Raw genomic sequence first — 8,454 nt, forward strand, 5'->3', positions numbered from 1 at the left:
CAATTCAGGGTCTTTTCTGATTCCATACAAATTTTAGGATTGTTTGTTCCAGCTCTGTGAAAAATATCAATGTTATTCTGATAGGGATAGCATTGAGAGTGTAAATTGCTCTGGGCACCATAGACATTTTAACGATGTTTATTCTTCCAATCCATGATCATGTAATGTTTTTCCATCTCTGTGTCTTCCACCATTTCTTTCATAAGTGTTCTGTAGTTTCTAGAGTATAGACCCTTTACCTCTTCGGTTAAGTTTATTCCTAGGTATCTTATGGTTTTTGGAGTTGTTGTAAATGGGATAAATTCCTTAATTTCTCTTTCTTCAGTCCCATTGTTAGTGTATAGAAAAGCAACTGATTTCTGTGCATTGATTTAGTATCCTCCACATTGCAGAATTGCTGTATGAGTGCTAGTATTTTGGGGGTGGAGTCTTTTGGGTTTTCCACATAAAGTACCATGTCATCTGGGAAGAGAGAGAGCTTGACTTCTTTTTTGCCAGTATGAATGCCTTTTATTTCTTTTTCATGTCTGATCGCTCAGGCTAGAACTTCCAGTAGTATGTTGAACAGGAACGGTGAGAGTGCATCCTTGTCATGTCCCTGACCTTAAGGGAAAAGCTCTCAGTTTTTCCCCATTGTAAATGATATTCACTGTGGGCTTTTCATAGATGGCTTTTATGATATTGAGGTATGATCCCTCTATCCTTGTACTTTGAAGAGTTTTAATCAGGAAAGGATGCTGTATTTTGTCAAATGCTTTTTCCGCATCAATTGAGAGGATCATATGGTTCTTGTCTTTTCTTTCATTAATGTGCTGTATCACATTGACTGATTTGTGAATGTTGAACCATCCTTGCATCCCAGAATAAACCTCACCTGGTCTTGGTGAATAATCCTCTTAATCCAAAAGTACTTTTGGATCCTATTGGCTAGCTTGGTTAGTATTTTGGATTCCATGTTCATTAGGGATATTGGTCTGCAATTCTCCTTTTTGATGGGGTCTTTGTCTGGTTTTGGAATCAGGGTAAAGCTGGCCTCATAGAATGAGTTTGGAAGTTTTCCTTCGGTTTCTATTTTTGAAACAGCTTCAGTAGAATGGGTGTTATTTCTTCCTTAAATGTTTGGTAGAATTCCCCTGGGAAGCCATCTGGGCCTGGACTCTTGTTTTTTGGGAGGTTTTTGATTAGTGCTTCAATTTCCTTGCTGGTTATTGGTTTATTCAGACAGTCTATTTCTTCCTATTTCAGTCTTGGTAGTTTGTAAGTTTCCAGGAATGCGTCCATATCTTCCAGATTGCTTAATTTGTTAGCATATAGTTGCTGGTAATAATTTCCAATAATTGTTTCTATTTCCTTGCTGTCAGTCATAATCTCTCCCCTTTCATTCATGATTTTATTAACTTGGGCCCTTTCCCTTTTCTTTTGGATAAGTCTGGACAGAGGCTTATCAGTCTTATTGATTCTTTCAGAGAACAAGCTTCTAGTTTCATTGATCTGTTCTACAGTTTTTCTGGTTTCTATTTCATTGATTTCTGCTCTAATCTTTATTATTTCTCTTCTCCTGCTTGGATTAAGCTTTATTTGCTTTTCTTTCTCCAGGTCCTTTAGGTATAAGGTTAGCTTGTGCATTTGGAATTTTTCTACTTTTTTTGAGGGAGGCTTCGATGGCTATGTACTTCCCTCTAAGGACTCCATTTGCAGTATCCCAAAAGTTTTGGGCTGATGTGCTTTCATTTTCATTAGTTTGCAAGAACTGTTTAAGGTCTTCTTTAATTTCCTGGTTGACCCATTCATTCTTCCGCAAGATGCTCTTTAACTTCCAACCATTTGAGTTCCTTCCTAATTTTTTCTTGTGTTTGACTTCTGGTTTCACAGCTTTGTCATCTGAAAATATGCAGGGGATAATCTCAACCTCTTGGTATCATTTGAGACCTGATTTGTGACCCAGGATGTGGTCTATTCTGAAGAAAGTTCCATGTGCACTCGAGAAGAATGAATATTCTGTTGTTTTAGGATGGAATGTTCTGTATATATCTACAAAGACCATCCAGTCCAATGTGTCATTCAAAGCTCTGTTTCCTTGTGATCTTCTGCTTAGATGATCTGTCCATTGTGCGAGTTGAGTGTTGAGGTCTCCTACTAGTAATGCATTATTATCAATGTGTTTCTTTATTTTGGTTATTAATTGGTTTATATAATTGGCTGCTCTGATGTTGGAAGCATAGATATTTACAATGTTAAATTTTCTTATTGTACAGACCCTTTAAGTACAATATACTGTCCCAGTACACTATGGATATGTCCTGCCACCCTTTCATTTTGTTATGTGGTATGTGACACTGATTGATTTGCAAACATTGAAACATTCTTTCATTCCTGAAATAAATCCCAACCGATCATGGTGAATGATCCTTTTAATATATTGTTGTATGTGGTTTGCTAATATTTGGTTGAGGATTTTTGCATCTATCTTCATCTAGTATGTTGGCCTATAGTTTTCTTTCTGTGGTATCTTAGTCTGGTTCTGCTAACTGGGTAAGGCTGGCCTCAAACAAATTATTTGGAAGCTTTCTTCTTCTTCTTCTTCTTCTTCTTTTTAATAGTTGAGGAAAATAGGTTTTACGTCATCCTTAAATGTCTGCTAGATTTCACCTGTGAACCCATCTGGTCCAGAACTTGTAATTTTTGGGTGGTTTTTTTATTAACAATTCAATTTTGTTATTTATGATTGGTCTGTTCAGATTTTCTATTTCTTCCTGGTTCCATTTTAGAGATTCTATGTTTTTAGGATTTATTCCACTTCTTCTAAAATCGTCCACTTTGTTGGTATATACTTTTTCATAGTAATCTCTTATAATTTTTTGTATTTCTATGGGGATAGTTATTACTTTTTTCTCACTTTTTATTTTATTTATTTTTGTCCTTTCTCTTTTTTTCTGCATGAGTCTGGCTAACGGTTTGTCAATTTTGTTTAACTTTTCAAAGAAACTGATCTTGGTTTCATTGATTTTTTTCTGTTCCTTTTTATAGTCTCAGTGCCATTATTTCTGCTTTGATCTTTATTCTGTCCTTTCTTTTATTCACGTTGGGCTTTGTTCTTTGGGAAAGAGTATTTTGAATATAAAATCAGCACCTGGTAGTGATTTAGAGCGGGCATACCAAATGTGAATTGCCTAAATTTAATTTCATTGACCCTACATCCATATAAACACTTTGCTTTCTTCCTAGTTAGGAGAGATATCTTCCATTCCTGTTTGATGTGAATCAACTATACCAGCGCTCTAGCTCCTACCCTGAGCCATGCTCCACTAGACTTTTTCCTTTTAACTATATCATCGAAGTATAATTATATATAATAAACTGCACCTATTTAAAATATATAGTTTGGTAATTGTGATGAACACAGCATAACATAAAGACTTGTGGGTCGAATCGTTATGTTGTACATGTGAAACTAATGTAACTTTGTTTGTCAACTATACTTCAATAAAAAAAATTTAAGTAAAGTACAAAGTTTGCTGTATTAATGGAGTTGTAGAATTTCAAAGCACATTCTGAATGATTCCATCTGTACGTAATTCCAGAAAGCACACAATAAGCTTTAACTAGTTTGCTCTGTAACTTATTAAAATTTAATTCCCCTGAGCCTCAGTTTTCTTATTACTGAAGATAACACAGGATAATAAAACTAATTGCAAAAGGATACTATGGAAATAAGCAAATTTGTGGTCATATTTTCTAGGTCACTAAGCAAATGTTCAATGGTGAGGAGTATAATATGTGTGTGTGTGTGTGTCTATGCACATCTTTCTTTTAAGTAAACATGGGCGCTCATAAGCACACATACAGACTCGTTATTAGGCGATCTTTCATGTCACAAGTAAACTTGGGAAAAATTGGGCGAGGATAAGAATGAAAAGAATGAATATTTGGATTAACTTGAAAGAAAAGAATGTAAAAATTTGGACACAAAGTTTTAAGGCAGAACAAGTGGCTTTAATGATTCAATTTTTATTCCTTAAGTCAGCATGGCTCATGCATGGGAGATTTTCTGTACCAGCTATTGGGACTGAGCAGCTCCAAAGTGACTTCAGATTTCTTTGTCTACTTCAAGTAGGATTGCACTACCGAATATCCTTATCCAAGAGAATATAAATGAATAAGAGACAGGCTGAATTTATTTCCCTTGAACAAAGTGTTATTGGATAAATGTCTGGATTAGATTTTTATTGTGGTTGCAACAAATTACCATGCTGCTGCCTTAAAACAAATCAATTTATTTTCTGATAGTTCTGGGAGTCAGAAATCTGAAAGAGGTCTCCCTGGGCTAAAATCACTGTCTGCATAGAAGGGTTCATTCTGGAGACCTGGGGAGAATAGGTTTTCTTGCCTATTCCAGCTTTAGAGCCACCTGTACTCTTTGCCTCACGTGCCTTCCCTTTACCTTCAAAGCCAACAACATAGCACCTCAAAATCTCTCCCTGACTCCAATCTTCTATCTCCTTCTTCCACATTCGGAGGACACTTGTGATCTATTGAGCCCAGCTAGATAATCAGAATAACTTTTTTCTGGGGTCAGCAGACTAGGAATGTTAATACTATTTGCAACCTTAATTCTCCCTTGTCATGATACAAGACATATCCACAGATTCTGTAGATTAAAATGTGGAAATATTTTGGCGATGTTATTCTGCTACTAAAAGTCTTTGTCAGAGGTGTATTTGATGTCAACTCAGGGGCCCTCCCTTTGAAGGATCACACACAGAGTTTATTTCAGACTCCAAGGTGAGAACTTAGACTTTTCATTCAAAACCACACACGAAGAGGATCACATGGCTAATTTATTAACATCACCCCAAAGCTATAAATGGTAAAGTAAACCCTCAACTAAATAAATTCAATATCATCTCAATGTTAAGGGAAAGTGCAAGGAGGTTAGACCTCTGGAAGGCAGCAAGTTCAGGAGAATGAGGAATACAAAACTGGATTCAACTGACTTCTACTCTGGTCTCCCAGGAACAGAGTCTCAGCAGGAAAAGTTTCCTTTCTGTCCAGACCAGTGGCCCACAGGGAATGGAGTGCTCTGAGGTGGGAGTAACAATGGAAACAGTGCTTAATGAGCAAATATACTGAGCTGTAAATATATCCTCTACTGCGGAACTTTAGTATCAGGAACCTTGGATTGGCTGGGACATGGTTGTTAGAGGTTTGTGTTCCTGAGTCAGGCTGGGGGACCCATGCTTCACTCCTTCCTGCTGTCCTGTCTGGACACAGAGCTTTGGTCTCATCATCAACCACCAAGGGATGAATTCAGACCTCCCCATGAACACTTTCATCTTATAGACCCCACCCAGGTGAGTCTCAGAGCTCAGCAGGTATTTCAGGAAAGGATCAGAGAGAATGGAAGCTGAGAACTTTTACCCGAGGTCACCTGAGATAAGATAGACTCATTTATAATTTTATGTAATGTGTTCTAAAGAGAAGTGTCCATTGGACTCAACAATACAAGCATCATTGTCATCAATACCTGGTGGGAGTGGAAGTCCAGTTGGATGCGACAGGAAGGAAATGGGGGACATAAAGTGGTTCCAGTGAAATGAGAACAAACCGAGTTTTGCAGCTAAAGTGTTAGGAAAACAGAATATTAGCTTGGAGGCATGTGTGGTGAACTTTTTAAGATGTGGTGGTTTTGAGCGTGTTCTGTATTTATAGAAAGCCCCAGACCCATGCAGGTAGCTCTTCCCTTGCAACAGCAGTTCCTGAGACACATTTCTCAGCATCTTCTCTCACAGTGAGTATTCACATTAAAAAATGTGTTTCATATGCAAAAGGAGTATGCTAACTAGCTTTACTTTGTAAGGCTTCATTACCAAGAGGTGTGGAAATGATGGAGACATTTGTGAGGTAGAAGGAAAAACTCAGCCAACCTGTTCACCAGTGAGAATCATTCATCTAGTCACAGGAAGGAACTATCTTGTAAGCTTTTTACGTATACTGATGACTGCTGTCTGCCACCCTAAGAGGATGGGTGCTGCTATCCCCACTAGTTCAGTAAGGATATTCACATTTGGAATGGATTGGTTGTCTCTCCCAAGTTCAAATGGCTTATATGTGGTAGATCTGACATTCAAAACGTGGTTTTCTGATTCCAAAATGTTTTCATTTAAAGCATTCAGAAGAGTCTTTTATTATTTCATCTTTATTTTTTATATTTATTTTTTATTATAATAATATTTTTATTATATTATGTTAGTCACCATACAGTACATCCCTGGTTTCTGAAGTAAAGTTCATTGATTCATTAGTTGCGTATAACACCCAGTGCACCATGTGATACGTGCCCTCCTTACTACCCATCACCAGCCTATCCCATTCCCCCATCCCTCTCCCCTCTGAAGCCCTCAGTTTGTTTCATCTTTAAAATTCCCCTTCTATTGTCATACATTGTATATTTTCTGTTGTAGATTGCAGGTTTATTCCCTTTGCACGTTGTTCTAGAGGGAGATTCAATCAGTAAAATGTCTTGACATCATAAAAATACCACTCCTTTCTTGTTTAGATACACTGTTTCCTGCTTTGTTAATCATTCTGGGCATCAGGGGATGTGGACTGGGGCTGGAATGTTGCCAGAAGCAGGGAAGCTCTCTGTTCATCACAGTCTCTCAGGGACTGCCTGAGCTTATTAGATCTCCTTTACCCCCTTCTGTCCATTTCTTTCCTCTCTGTGTTTTTGGGACTGCTTTTTTATGTTTCTTTAAACACAGGACACAAAGTGATCGTATGAAAATGGAGCCCATGTTTCCATGTCCTTGGAAGGCTTACTAACTAGATTTTAAGTACTGTTTACACATTAATCAGGGTAAAGGTAATCTGATGTTGACTGCTGACTTCTATCATTTCTTTCAAAATTATTGTGGCTGGGGGCAAAAAAAGCGTGATAGCAGCACAGTGCCGGGAGACCAGAGTGTACTGTATGTCTGTGGTTACCTGTGTGCTCATGTGTGCGTGCTTGTGTGGGTATGTGACTGCATGAGTAGTCTTCAGGGAAATGGTACCCAAGCTCATATACTCCAACATGCGACCCTTAAATGCCAGAATGTTCACCAACAGATGGAAATAAGGAAGGGATCTATCTCTATTTAAAGAATACCTTGGGTGGGGGGAATTAATAATATGTAAAGAACACCATGTGAAGGAAGGACTCCCTGTGTCTTGAAGTCCCATCAGTGGCAGGAAAGCCACCTCAGTCCTCAACATTCTCTGCCACCACCTCTCACCTCTCTCCCTCTTGCTCATTCCCTCACCGCACTGACTGCATGTTCAGATCTGCAGATCTGCAGTAAGTGCCTTCTGCAGGGCCTTTGCTCTGCTTTCCCTGCGGGGCACCCACCTCCCCCAGATATCCTCCTGCCTCCTGCCCAGTCTTTTGTTGAAGCCTCTGTTAAAATGTCACCATCTCTGTAGGTTTTCCTGAACTCCTTTAAATCTCAAGCACCTTCCTCATCCATTCCTTTTTATAACAACTTTCTTCCTTCATAGCACCTGTCACCATTTGACATGGTATACAATTTTTTATTTTTTATACATATTCTTTCTCCATCATTGGATTGTAAGGGCTTTTTTTTTTAAGATTCTATTTAAATACTAGTTAGTTAACATACAGTGTAATATTAGCTTCAGGTGTATAATTTACTGATTCAGCACTTCCATACAACAACGGGTGCTTATCACAAGAGCCCTCCTTATTCCCTATCATCTATTTCACTCATCGCCCACCCCACTCCCCTCCAGCAATCTTCAGTTTGTTCTCTATACTTAAGAGTCTGTTTCCTGGTTTCCTCTCTTTTTTCTCCACTATGTTCACTTGTTTTGTTTCTTATATTCCACACTTGAGTGAAATCATATGGTTTTTGGCTTTCTTGGACTGACTTATTTCACTAAGCATTGTACACTCTAGCTCCATCCACATCATTGCAAATGCAAGATTTCATACATTTGTTGGTGGAGTGATATTCCATTGTATATATATGCTACATCTTCCTTATCCATTCATCAGTCAATGGACAGTTGGGCTCTCTCCATAGTTTGGCTATTGTTGATAATGCTGCTATAAACATCAGGGTGCCATGAACCCCCTTCGAATTAGTATTTTTGTAACCTTTGGGTAAATACCTACTAGGGCAACCTACAGAATGGGGGAAGAGATTTGCAAATGACATATCTGATAAAGGGTTAGTATTCAAAACATATAAAGAACTTATCAAACTCAACACCTAAAAAAACAAATAATCGTTTATGAAAAAAGCAGAAGTGAGTAGATACTTTCCCAAAGAAGACATACAGATGACTGACGGACACAAGAGAAGATGCTTAACATCACTCATCACCAGGGAAATACACATCAAAACTACAATGAGATATCACCTCACACCAGTTAGAATGGCTAAAATTAACAGC

Source organism: Ailuropoda melanoleuca, chromosome 4 (genome assembly GCF_002007445.2).
Source record: "Ailuropoda melanoleuca isolate Jingjing chromosome 4, ASM200744v2, whole genome shotgun sequence".
Classification (NCBI taxonomy): domain Eukaryota; kingdom Metazoa; phylum Chordata; class Mammalia; order Carnivora; family Ursidae; genus Ailuropoda; species Ailuropoda melanoleuca.